The following is a 14,652-nucleotide window of genomic DNA, read 5'->3' on the forward strand; positions in this document are numbered from 1 at the left end:
GTTTGGTTTCCAAGAGAACTAAACTCCAGAGCACCAGGTCTCCATATGGGGACAGCCAGGGGACACGGACTGCGGGCCATACTATGGAGGACGCTTCCCTCTAATATAAAAATAACTTATTATTACACACACAAAAAAAAAAAAGAAAGGGAAAACATCTTTCTCCTCCTTTTCCTAGTTTCCTTCCTGTATGCCTTCTAAATGGATCAGTTGGTTGTACCAATGCTGTTTCCCCATTGGGGTGCTTTACACTCCGCCCCTGTTGTTAGATCCATGAACTAGACCCTTCTCCTCACGCAGGTGGTTACAGGGGGCTCAACCTCTGCTAAGGGTGCTGGGGTGTCTTCCTCATTCTTGCCCACCTGTCACACACCACTAGCAGACGGCGATGCTTTGAGCATCCCAAAACATGAAAATACTTTTAGCTCTGTATTTAGACAGGGACAACATTTCAGGTTCCTCTGATTCCCATTGACAGGAGAGAAGCGTAAGAACAAAACGTTTCAGGCAAGAACGGAGTGGCAGTTTTGACTTTGAAGGCCTCCAAAGTAGAGCCTCAGGCAAGAGCAAAGGAATTCCAGCATAACAGGAGTAAACATCTTATAGTCTAACTCCACCTGTTTCTTTGAATTTGGCAACCTAGCCATAATGAATGCTTGGAGCCAAACCCACCCACGAAGCTGAGCTAAAAGGTCAGATTGCCGAACAGGTCACCTTTCGGTTGACAACGCTTACTAAACAGCCTGGTTTGTTCCTCTTCCAGTTAACTGGAAATCGAAGAATATAAAGGCTTGTAATGTTATTCAACTTACTTTTAAACCTAGACCCAGTTGATGCAGTTGGTATTGGCCATAGTTTGGGGTTTGACCTGTTTGGTGAGGTGTCATCCCTGACGTAGAGAAACAGAATGGCAGCATTTTTCTCCGTGTCTAAACCTGAAGTGTGAACAAGGGGAAAGATAGAGCAACCTTTATGTTAAATCCTGTAGCACAGAAATGTTCAGGGCATCTCTCAGTCCACATCCAGGTGCCTCCAGGTCCTTCCTTGGAGATGCTGATTGAGCTGTAATACTGTCTGCTTACTAAAACACAATAGCTGCCGCTGCAGATTTCCCCAGGAAGGAATGGGGCTATGCTGAGGCAACCAAGACAAGAACAGAAACAGCCTAGATTTCTTTTTATAACAGCTGGATGGGGATGTGCGAGTGAGAGCTTTCAGTTTCTGCCTTTGCATCTCATTTTATCTCCAGCAGTTTGATTCAAATTACGAACACGTTGGGAGTAAAAAAGGATCATTTCGCAAATATTGGTAACTTCTTGGCTCATGTTTTCAAGCTACGCAAACTGTGCCACTTCTGCCCTGAATAAACTCTATCAGTGCACAGTGAAATGTTTTATTTTTGTTCCTCTTCCTTGTGATGTGATTGGCTGATGCTTCTTTTTCCTCATGCTGCAGAACAGCTGGTCTGCAAATAACCCCACCGAAAGCTTCCAGTGGCAATACCTTCATTTAGCTGTCACTTAATGGTCTTACAGAAGCGTAGAGGAGGACTCGGCCGCCACAAACATCTCTTAGAGGGGGCTTGATTTTATATTCCTTTGCCATAATTTCTATCGGTTTCAGCAGAAAGGTCTGAATAGGGACTACAGAAGTAGAATCCCTGGAAAGCACGATCTCTGGCTCACGATCTTCAGACAGCCCACAGCTGTTTCTTCACCAGGTGGCTTGGAAGGATGTACTAGAAAAACAAGCTGGCTACATGGCTTGGGATAGCAGACATAGCATTTTTGCTGTCTTTCTAGCTGCAAATGGTGGGGTTTTGTACAATAGCTATCCCACTTGGGGATTATTATGCATTAGACACATGGGATGGGATTCGCCTCTGTTAACTGCAGCCACCTAAACAGTAGTCACAATTAAGCTAATTGTCTAGGCTTCTTTCTGTTGGTCAGCAGAGAACGCTTCCAGAGGTAACGTCTTTCTTTTCAAAGACAAGTATTTAAACAAGATGGGTGAATCACTATCTAGAAGTCCTTGCTTTCTCTACTGATTAAAGAGGGAGTCTTAGTGATTAATTTAGATGGCGTGTGTAGCTTTTAAACTGGAGTTAGGTGGAAGGAACATCATCTGAAGGGTACCCAGGCTAAAATCCCTTCCCAGAGCTCAACCCCAGTGCCCAGCTCTTCTGATTCCACCCAGATCTGGCTTTAGGCACAGAGATGACAGCCAAGAACAAACTCCCTTGCTACTATCCACAGTTTCCTCAAATAAGCTTACATCCAACAGCACATTTTTTTCCAGGATAGCTTCTCTGTTCACAAACTGAGAGACCCCACTGTGTAGGATGCAGTGTCACAGCATGATTTGGTCCCAGCGGAATACGAATTTAAATTTTCAGAAAAGCCTCTGTAATATTTTGAAGATGTTAACTCTAACATTAATGCTAAATCTTCTATATCTTTCTGCTGAGTAGGCTAGAAAGTTACAGCAGAATTTTCATGATATGGAACAAATACAGGTGTCAGGATTGTTAGCAAGGTTCATTTTAATTTGAACCTCAGTTACATACAGACCAGCCTAAAGGCTGAATACAGTATCCAGTTTCTAAGTAGCTACACAACGGCCTTTGTTAAAGTCCATGACCTTTGGTAATAATATCATGTTTATTTACACTAACAGTAATTTTGCATTATAAATTGAGAAGATGGTGAAAATAATCCATTTTTTAAAAATATGCATTATATAAAAATACTAAATATATTTTAAAACAATCTGAACTATTTTGTGCAATTATTTAAAAGATTGCTACCATGAATTTCCATTCTTTGTTGTATATTTATTAGTCTCTCAGTCTTACAGACTGAAAAAAAATATTCTAATAATGTCATATCGTTATAGGCATAAATGAGCCTTAAAGGATTACATCCTTTGGTATTATGTTTTTCACAGTATTTTTTCTTAACTTCTTAACTTAATATCCTATTAGGTGAAAAATGATTTTTTGTTACAGTCTCTTTTTCATCATTTAATGTGACATTTACATGAAAAATTTAATCACAGATATGAAAGAAAATCAACTGGCACTTTGATGCATCAGGAGTTCATCTCTCAAGATTTAGAATATCAGATATTTATATCTGAGTACAAGCCATTGGGAGGCTGCTTCAAACACAGCGTATTCTGTCAATCACTCTTTATCCATATGGTTTGGTATTACTGAACAAACCAAAAGCGGTCAGAAGCTGTAGCCAAACCAAAATGTTTAATGCGAAACAGCCCTATGGAGAAGATAATTCATTGCATTAGCGTCTTTCTGTTTTCTTCTGTCCCTTTTATTAGCACACACGGCCTGCTTTGCCCGCTTAGAAATCAACAGCCAAGCAGTGAACGAAGAGACAGTTTCATAATCAGAATATTTCAAGTGGGCAGATGCATAAAACTCATCGCGTCAATTAAAAATAAGCCTTGCGGTAAAATTCTCATTGGCCAAGCTGTCTATCTAAAACACTGGCTTTCTGTCTTCTTATCTAATTTGTGTATGTGTCATACCCATTGAAAACTCATCCTCTGCGGTGCCAAGAGCCGTTTTAACTTACAAATCAGTCAACAAATCATGGAGCCTGAAAGATGGCTTAGTCTGACCGAGCCATGAATGCTTCCCGAGTTCATGCAGTTCGGCTGATGGATCGCCAGCTGCCGTAGCAAGCTCCCGGGCGGTGGCAAGAGCCGCTTCTTCAGGGCAGTTTGAGGCTGATTCCTTTATTTGCAGAAGCAAAGGAAACATTAATTTCCTAGTTTCTGTGGCGTCTGCACAGATACGCACGCGTACAACCTCAGGAACGGAGCCTGGTGCTGATGCTAAGGAAATAACTTTTAGTTTTACATAAACAATGAGCGGTTTCAGCTCCAGCTCCTGCTGTTGGAACACCCTCCTGCGTGCAGCCCGTGACAGCGCTCTCAAGGTTCCCTCACGCCAAGAACAACCCCTAAATCGTTGATGACAGGGAAGGGTGAAACAAAATAGGTCTTGACACTGAAAAATAACTTGATAAGCACAATAAGTACAATGAGGCCATAATTTGCTAATAACAAAAAAATGCCTGTCTTTTCCGAAAAATACAGTCTTTTGTACATTTTAATTCAACGTTAGACATTGTAACCTGATGCTCAGGCTTGGCAGAGAGTGGTAACTCCATTTCGCAGAACATCCAAGGTTTCTGAGTTCAGTTTGGTTTCAGTGTGGAACAAAACCCAGTGTTTCCTTTACTCTCTGAAACAGAGCTGGGATTCTCACTGGAGCCACAATGAGAGATGTCCCCAGGCCAGGCTGCCCATGGCAAGGTGCCCGATTCCGCTTCCTTGTCGTCCTGTCGTAAAAAAGAACATTTTCCTGTGGGACAGCTTTCTTTCAACAAGCTGGCAAATTTTGATAAAAATTGTTTTGCCGGAATTTTCTCTGCCAGTGCTAGTGAAAGTCTTTATAACAACTACATGCTAGCAAAGACTGCAGACTCAGCAGAACGGGGAAAATCAATGTTCAATTTTTAACAGAGGGAAAGAATAGGGAAAAGTGTCAAATGGGAAAAGCTGAATTTAAGTTCAATTCCCAAGTACATCCATCCATTTCTTTTTACAACACCTGAGCACTGTAGAACAACCCAACGGGGCTACAATGATAGCAGCAGCCTTGGGTTTATGTTGCAAATACTGACTCCTATTGGAATGCCCGGCAGGGAAAGCTTTTCTCTACATTTTCATGCGTTGGGCCATTTGCTCTCTCTTTGCTGTCATAGAATTGCCTAGGTTGGAAGGGACCTTTCAGATCATCTAGTCCAACCATCAGCCTAACTCTGACAAAAACCATCACTAAACTATACCACTAAGCACTATGTCTACCCATCTTTTAAAAATCTTGAGGGATGGTGACTCAACCACTTCCCTGGGCAGCCTGTTCCAGTGCTTAATAACCCTTTCAGTGTAAAAATTTTTCCTAATATCCAGTCTAAACCTCCCCTGGTGAAACTTGAGGCCGTTTCATCTTGTCCTATTGCCTGTTACGTGGGAGAAGAGACTGACACCCACCTCTCTACAACGTCCTTTCAGGTAGTTGTAGAGAAGGATGAGGTCTCCCCTCAGCGTCCTTGTCTCCAGGCTAAACCACCCCAGCTCCCTCAGCTGCTCCTCATAAGACTTATTCTCCAGACCCCTCACCAGCTGTGTTGCCCTTCTTTGGACACTCTCCAGCACCTCAATGTCTTTTTTGTAGTGAGGGGGCACAAAACTGGATGCAGTACTCGAGATGGGGCCCCACCAGTGCTGAGTACGGGGGGACGATCACTTCCCTAGTCCTACTCACGGCACTGTTCCTGGTACAGGCCAGGATGCTGTTGGCCTTCTTGGCCATCTGGGCGCGCTGCTGGCTCATATTCAGCCAGCAGTTGACCGACACCCCCAGGTCCTGGGAGTTGTTCCTGTCCCCAGCACCTGGGGTGACTTTCATCTCTCCTTACCTGCAAAAGCAAGCTCTAGAAGGGAAAGAACAAAGCAGGAGTCTGGGGATTAAGGACCCAGAATCAAGTCCTCGAAGCAGTTTCAGCTGGTGGTAGCTGCCCTGCTGTTTAATATCTTGGCATTTGATTCACTCTTGGTTTCCGCTAGCATCTCACTTGTCAGATTTGAGCAACCTGAGCCTTCCTCCACAACTCAACCCTCCCTGCTCTAACTTGGGTGGCACAACAAATTACCCGAGCATTGCCCAAATGCAAGAAAAGCCTGCCTCCCACTCCTCTGAGACATGGCAGGAATGCATGAAAATCACTCTGTGTCGAAGGCAAAGCTCATCTCTTGTGTCCAACAATCAGATGTTCCTCCAGTCTGCCTAGGGCTAACCCGAGCTGTCAGCCAAGCCACTGGGGGTTTCAGTGACCTGGTACTCATGTCCACCTTGTGAGAATGCTCTAGTGTCAAATACATGGGTACATTGTGCCTCCTTTCCTTATTATTTTTAGGACCTCTAGTGGCAGAAAAAAAAAGTCATTTGTAGAGAAGATCATCTTGGAAAGATCTTCATGTGAAAGACATGAAATACCAGTATGGCCACGAACTCCAGCCTGTAAGGAATGAATGCCAAAATGCCATTTTTTTAATTAACATTTTGGATTTTCTCCAGGAAGAGTTATCACATCTTTTTCCTTCTCATACAGGATACTGCAAAATAATAAACTGAAATGGAGCTCTCTGTTTGTGGAGGGTAGTATACTTTTTTGCTAACCAAGGAAAGTCATGGTACACTGATTTAAAAAAAAGGTCTCCTTTCTCCCCTCTGGTACCCCAAAATCCATCCTACTACTCTTTTGAGCACAAGTTGTCCAAATCCAGGGCTGCTACTACATAACTCAATGAAAGACTAAAGTCTGCCAGGAAAATATCCAAGACATAAAATACATTTATAGCTACTGGTGATTGTTATTTTATGCCTGTCAGTAATCTTTTTAGCAAACAGGTATCCTCAATTATTGATATTTCATTATGGGGTTTCAAGGTGACTCTGTAGATGAAAGATTTAACCCCTAATTTTCTGTTTCTCAATAGGAATACTCTTGGCATGATGAACATTGGAAATGTACAACAGGCCATGAAATTCTGTCCCTCCAGATAACTTGCATTTTGGCCCTTGGCACCAAAAACGTGTTGGTTTTTGCCTGTAGCCCTTAACTAGACCATTCCAGCTGTGCCGGTACCATTAAAACCTCCCCACCCTGTGTGGATCTAGTTCTGCCAGGCCAGTGATTTCCTCCTCTGAACTGAGGAGAATATTAAGCTGCAGAAAGGGCAAGAGCTATCTATACCTGCTCCTATACTAGATCTCATCAGTGCAATTCTGTTATTAAAAATGTTTAAAACACACCTGCAAAACAAATAGTAAAATGAATAAAACCCCTAGATGTGGACAAAGTCTACATCCAGTAAGAACATAGGAGGGACGTATCCTTTTTTCTTGTTTTTGGCAGTAGAAAGACAATCCTAATGGAGAACACAGGAGAGCAAATAAGAGCAGGAGAAGTGGCAGGACGGAGGAGGTTATTTCTCAGACTGAGAATGTGCAGGTGGTCATTTGTTCTACTGAGACCAAGATTTCTCTTTTTTTGGCTGGACGTGTCAGAAATACGCACAAATCTATACTTGAGGTTTCCTCCCTGCCCTATTTGGGAGGCTCATCTCGCTTAGCTTTCTGGTTGCTTTCTGCTGGACTGGTTATAATGAAAAAAATGATGGAATTTCCACCAGTAAAATAACTATATTGTGAACTATGGACAGTCTTGGAATTGTCATTTCTTGGCAGTCATGCGCAATGAATTACAATATGCTGCATCTGGGGGAAAAGATGGGAAAGAGTCTGCATGGTAAAGATCTGGATAATGCAAGAATGAGCGAAAGTAAACAGTATTTCACATTGATAAAACACATTTGACAGGTTTAAAATACGACAGTCAACTCAGTAAGAAAGCAGAATATTAAAACTGAGGCATTTCAGATTTTCTGAAAAGGATGTGTCTTAACAGCCGTTGTGCCTCCAGCCATGGGTGTAGCTCATCGAAACTCACTGAGGCATTTTGCTCCTCAGTTGGTGCTGCACAACGGTCAGGAGCACCAGGAGTGCGTGGAACACAGTAGAGGTGCGTTCGGGTCCCATCTGACGGTGGGGCCAACAGCCCGACCTCATGAAGCAAGTTATGGCGATTGAGGCTGATTCTAATCAGGTACCTCACATCTGGAGGGTATTCTAATAGAGACTGTATAGCTGCCGAACAAAATAAGCGAACAGAAAGAATCCAGCAGCCACATACAAAAAAAAGAGAAATCAGACTCATTACTCACTGAGAAAAGTCCCCTGAAAAATTAAGTTTGGGGGGAATCAAAATCAAATCTACTCACAGATTGATGTCAGGTGCCAGCCTGCATGGAGGGATTGTGCAGGGTGAGAAATACTGTGATATTTTATATTGACTTCTTCAGAATGAAAGGATTCATTTCATAAAAGCTGAAGTGTAAGAATGTGCTTCAGTTAACACTTTTGGACCGAACTGATTTGTATGCATTTAAGATTGCTTCCCCTCTCTCCTCCCTATTTTTCAGTTCAGGAAGAGAGAAAGAAAAAAAAAAAACAGGAGCCAGAGCTGACTGAGAGCAGTCGCAGAACGTGCCCTGTGGCACTTCAGATACAGGACTGGCCAGGATGGCATCACGATCTTAGAAATCAGGTTTTTGTCTATGGTTCTGCCTCACCCTGAGCTGTAACAGCCTCAGACGTGAACGACACCGAAATGCACTGGCCCAGTCTGATCTTTTGGCTGAACACGGTGAAGCAGTAAGAGAGCGTGAAATATTTATGAGAGACAGTCATGAAGGGCAGAAAACCCAGAAATTTATTATTTACTGCACATGTCCTTTATTCTCTGTTCATGAGTAATTCATTTAAATTCTGCCCTTCTGTGGGGTGAAGTGGATCTGAAGTAACATCCCCGAAGCTCCCTGAGCTACCACTGCAGATTTAGGCGGCTGTGCTGGGTGGCAGGATCTGCCTCGGAGCACTTTATAGTAGCTGTGTCTCACAGGGCTCCCTGTGCCTCAGGTTCAGAGTATCCCCAGCCAGCTTAATCTTCACAAGCTGCCCTTGCGAGGCGACCTGCGAGTGTGTTTACAAATCTAGCATGGTAATTTCTTACTCCTCGGGTTGATTAACCTGTCAGAAATGAATCCCTTTCTTCAGACCTCTATTTTTGCAGGTGCTCCTGGTATAAACGCCTCCACCGCACAAAAAAGCCGAACTAGACAAAATGTGCAGACGCTTTATTTGGCATGGAAAGAACCCAAGGACACGGCCCCTGCTACAGTTGCAAAAATAAAAAAAAAGAGTGTGGGGAACTTGGCCTTCCTCGATGGAAACTCGACATTTGGGTGGCCCCGCTGCAGCCTGTGTGGGGCTGCCAGTCCCTGTCTCTGAATGAAGAGGCTGGCTTAACCTGGACCGCTATCAAATCCTCCCTCCGTCAGACCGTGCACTTGGCAGAGGTACTGACAGAAATTCTCTGGCTGAGAAAGCGCAATCAAATCCCGTTAGGCATCATATCTTGAGGAGGGGTGGTGGGTGGTGGGTGTCTATTCGTTTAAAACACTGAGAAAGTTTGACTGCGGTTGTTTGGCGTTTTCTCCGGTTGCTGATTTATTTGAATTCTCCTTCCGTTATGAAAATCCCAGACTTGAAAAAACTATCAAAGGGTGGGGAACAAAAAAAAAAAAAAAAAAAAAAGGATTTGCAAGGATCAGAGTGTTTTCTAGGGACCAGATTGAATTCTTCCAGTGCATATCTTCTGTACATCTTCCCTCACTTGCTGTAGGCACAGGGGATAACTATGCAGCCCTAACCGCTAGGTTACTTGCTAGGTTTACCGAGAAAGAAACAAATTCTGAGATTAGTGCCTGGAACAAACAGCTGGGGCAGGAAAAAAATCCTCCCTCTTATCAGCAGGAGGAGGTGGGACCAGCGCATCGCCCCAGACCGCCCCACCGCCATGTGCTCTCTGTGTGTGTGCGCACAGAGGAAATCCACATGGGAAAGGCTTAGGGATCAACCCCCTCTCCCGCTCAACCTTGCTTCCACAGCAAAATCCCATCTCTAGATTGCTAAGCAGCTTGGAGCGAAGATGTAGGGATCACAGAAACATCTTTTCATGCCCAAGGCAGGATGCCAGCTTGGTGGGCCATCACCTGCTCTCCCTCGGGCCTTATTGTCAAGGGATATTAAAAATACAGTCTTGGTTCCAGTTAACAGCGCTGCTTGGACTTCATGAACCATCCCTGGCTGGGAGCATGTCTTGCTGCTTGCCATGTCCTTTTCACAGTCCTACAATGAGGGATTGCATTTGCCCATCAGTGTCCCGCTGTGCACCATCCCAGGGTTTGGGAATTTTCCTGTTTGTCTCTATAGGAAACGGATTATGTTCCCGACTCCACAGCTTTTACTTGCCCACGGAAAGCTCGTAGGCTCTGACCCCAGGCTGTTTGCAAAGCCTGTCAAAACCCATTTGTGTATGAAGATCGCAGCAGCGAATATCACAGTTAAGGCTAAAAGGCAATTCTATGCCAAGCTCATTCTAGGTCACTAGCTTCCTAAGGGTATTCTTCCAAGAAATAGCTTTATCTTGAGTAGTTCCGCAAGAGGAGAGAGACTGTGAGTTACAATTAACCCCTTCTTCAAAAGGAAAAGCAAGAATTCTTCATTCGGTCACATTCATCACTCACAATTTATTCAGGATAAGACTTTTTTTCTTTTTTTTTTCCCTGGCCAGTATTAGAAAATAAAGCTAGAAGGAAATAGTAGATTTGAATGAAAAAAAAATAATATTCTTTGCCCTTTCGAAAAGGGCACTATTTTATATGTGCATCTTGGGCAGCATCCACACTCCTTTTAGAAAAGTAAATACAGTGTATTCAATTTTAAAAGAAACCTCACACTGAAACACACCACCAACTCCAGCCAAAGGCTTCACTGCCTGGAAAACCCAGATACCCATCAGGAAAGCCACTGTAGCAAAGACAAAGAAAGATGAGAGGCACACAGACGTGTCTTTGAAGAAAGAGATGAAGCCATGTAAGAAGTGCAATATGGCTAATTAAAAAGAACACGGAAGGGAAGTAACAAATTGCAAAACTAAACAAATAAAGCCAGCTAAATGATGGGAGGAGAAGAGCATTAACCAGTCTGGGACAGTCCTACCAGAATGCATGGAGCTGGCACACCTTCATCGTTAGGAGGTTGTGGTAGAACAACTACCCCAACTGGGAGAGACTAGCAGAAAGACCACCAGACCTGATGACACCTGACTCAGATCACCTTGTCTTCTTCTAAAAGACATCTTGGCCATGAGCAAAAGTAGGAGAAAGACATGGTTACTCTGAGGCTTAGATTCTAAAAGGCTTTTTCCTTAATTAAACATCAGCTCTAAGACAATGTCAGCCTAGTGCTCAACAAAGCGCATCAAAAAAGCACATCAAATGTTAAGAATTTTTAGAAAATAGAGAACATAACAGAGCACAAATACCATTATGCCAATTGTGTGCATGATGCACCTGCGTCTAAAACTGTGTACAGTTCTTATCTCCATCCCTCTCAAAAATGGTGCAGGAGACCTGGGCAAGGTTCAGAGACGGGCAACAGAGACAATTAGAGGTATGGAGCAGCTCCTGTGTGGAGTGGCTGACTAGACAAGGACCTCACAGGCTGGCAGAAGTAACTGAGGGGAAATAAGAAAAAATTCTTAGCAGTCATCAGCAGGAGAGAGAGGAGAGAGCAGGGAACTGTCCCTTGCTGTCCCAAAAGTTTTCAAATGAACTAGGGAGCAATGGGTCCAAAACAAGCAAAAAGAGATCCCTGTCTTCACAAAGCGTACTTAACATGTGTAATTCCTTTCCATGGGATACAGGGGATTTTAAGTTGTGATGTGGATTCAAAAAGTGATTAGACAAATTCATGGAAATATACATTCATTCATGCTATTAAACACAAAAGCATCAGTCTCAAGAAGTCCATGACTTACAAAGTGTGTAGTAGGGTGTTCTAGGGAAGTACTCCCAAATGCTTCCCCTGGTTATCGTCAGACTTGTCATTAGCTGCAGGGCAGTGCTGGGGATGGGATGGGACTAAGGAGACCTTTGGTTTGCCCTGAGACAGCCAGTTCTGCTCTGATGCACCTACCTGTTTTGCTGCCACAGTTCATCTCAGCCTCTAGGACAGCAGCTTTCTTTACTGGCTCTGAAACGGCACCCTGACAGGTGGTTTGTCTGTATCTCTGCCTCCAGACTGTTGTCACATCTAAATTCAGAGTCTGGTTCTCCTAATCAATCTAAGGGAACTACACCAGAACCCACCAATGTGGTAACACCTGTGCAGTGCACTGGGGGTCACTGAAGCCTCTGCATAATATAAAGTCAAAAGTATTCTACCATAATGAGAGAAAAGGTAGGATAATGTAGGGTTTATATTTTACCTACTGTTTTCGATATTTAATTACATGAAAGATTAATCTTAATATCTGCCACAAGCTACAAAATCAGTTCTAACCTCTGCTACGGAGTGATACAAACCGATAAATTTATGCTGCAGTATACAAAGCTCAGTTGGAGCTCACCAGTCTATTATCCGAAAGATAAAATAAATACCAGATGCTTGCATTGGCTTTGCATAGGTACACAATTTCCACAGAAAGATGCACCAACAGGCCTATAATCAGAGATATGCAGAAATTACAACTGTTAAGGAGTATCTATTTCAATGTATTTTAAAAAAACCAACCAAACAAAAAAACCCAACTCCCTTGAAAAACGTAATTTTTTCCTAGGGATGCAAAATAGTTATTCTTCCTGAGGTTATACCAGAAACTTATATTTTGTGTAAACACATGTAGGACCACACACAAAAAGATCATGCTCAGAAACGTTGCAGCTATTTAGTGTTATGATGGACTGGAATAACTTTTACTTGAAATAAGGAACATGCCAAAAAGCTGTTTTCTGACTTGTCCAGCAGGACTACAGCTGAGACCAAAGCAACGCCATTTGCCATGGAGCAGAAAGCATGAAGAGGGCACTGAAGGGGTGACTTATGGGTCAGTGTATTGCCAGCTCCTGTTAATTTTACCCTGAGTCTTGTGATAGTTGGATCTTTCCCTACAGCAACAGCTTCAGCATTCAAACAGCATGACAAGGACCTTATGCTTTGACTCAAAAATAAAAAATAACCACCACACAACAAAAAAGCGAATATTGGTAGCAAAATGAACATCTGAGCCCTAAAAGCTTCAATCTGACAGAATAAATTTAAAACACCTTTTTAATACTACAGTTTTGAGACAAACTTAGGATCTTCAGGGGCCCAACTCGTAAATTTTGAAAGCTTGGTTTCAGCAACATCAATGAGCTGACTGAAAATCTCTCAGGGAAGTGACTGAGAAGAAAATGGGACACTGAAAATTACACTGTATTCATCAGAAAACAACTGAAAATATGGAAAAGAGAAAAAAAAAAGACCTTATTTAACAATATATATGTGGGGCAAATATTCATGAATTAATTACTACTCCATGAATGCAAATTAAATTACTTTTCCACTAGAAGGAAGAGAGCAGGCATAAGATCATAATACTCACAAGTGAGTCTAGTTGCTTCCTTTGGAAACATTCCACAACGATGACCCCTTATTTGGGGCTTGCAAAAGTTTACTTCTCAATTACACAGCTGCCAACACCAGTATCACACGTATTTTGAATTATTCCCTTAGATCACCACCTGCTGGCAGAGCTCCTTCCTTCTCTATGGAGGAGAGGAAAGACAAAGAACACGAAGAACGAGGGCAGACATTGAAAGCAAAACGCGAGGGCTCACGGGGCTGTTCCTGCCTGAGGTTGGTGGACACCATGATTGATCTTTTGGCTCAAAAAAAAAAAATCTCCACACAGGTAGAGCTCTAAAGAACTCTCTGAGAGCCCCACTTTCTGCTTGACCTGGTTAAAGGGCTAGAATTGCATGTTGCAGCACATAACCTAATGCAGAAAATACCCATTTGTTGTTCACTTATGTTGTTTTAGAGATATAATTCTTACAGTAGCCATGGTGATCGCCTGTCCGGCTGGACGATGGCACTGCCGGATGGGGCAGCTCTGATGGTGACCTTCGTGCATCACCCGGCCTTGGGAGCAAGCTCCTCTTGGCTGGCTGCGCTCAGCAGCAGGGCAAACAGCATGGCACTGGTTTTCCATGACCTGACAGGAAGCCTGTGCTGGACTGGTGAGCTGCCAAGAACTTTGGAGAGGTGACCACCTGATACGCAAACAGATCGAAACAGTGACAGCAAGGGGTGGAAGAAGGAGTGATGACAGGTTGCTTAAGCCTTTACCCTCTTGGTTAGTCCCTTTTGACCCACTTCCTCCATGACAGCCGGTGCCATTGTGACAGCAGTTTTCCAGCTTGGCACAGCTTCCATTTTTCAATGTTAATAAACACCTACCACTACAGTTAGCCTGAACTTTAAACTGTAATAGGCATGGAAACAGCATACATAGCAACTGTTTTTCTTAGTGACAACACACAGCTGTCAGTGCACTTAACTGAAATTTTGAAGGTTTATTTGAAACTAATCAGCATTTGCTTCTTGGTAGATGGACCTGGTAATCTAGGTAATGTTCTTTATTTAACTGATGTTCTGCAAAGGAGGTAATTTTTTTGACTGGTGTGGAGAACCAAAGTTAAAAATTGTGATGGAGGGAAGAAATGCCAAGGTGTTAACGTAAGTGTCCTTCAGGACGTTACAACTTCCCTGACACAAAGACAAATGGAACAAGTGCAACAGCTTAAATTGGTGGCCTCATGACCTCAGCTCTTGGAGGTCCAAGGTCGCTGTCATGGACTTCTGGAGCAACTATTAAAAACCAATCGCGTATGCCACTGACGTACAGGCACAAGGAGTCAAAAGTACATGACCTTCTCAGCAAGTTTCTTTGAGATGCAAACAAGAATCTGACTACTCGGAGAAGCTAAGCCTTTTTAGTTTAATGAAGAACAAATTATCTTTATTTCTCCCATAAAATTGTGGCTAGA

This window comes from Larus michahellis, chromosome 2 (assembly GCF_964199755.1).
Source record: "Larus michahellis chromosome 2, bLarMic1.1, whole genome shotgun sequence".
Taxonomy (NCBI): domain Eukaryota; kingdom Metazoa; phylum Chordata; class Aves; order Charadriiformes; family Laridae; genus Larus; species Larus michahellis.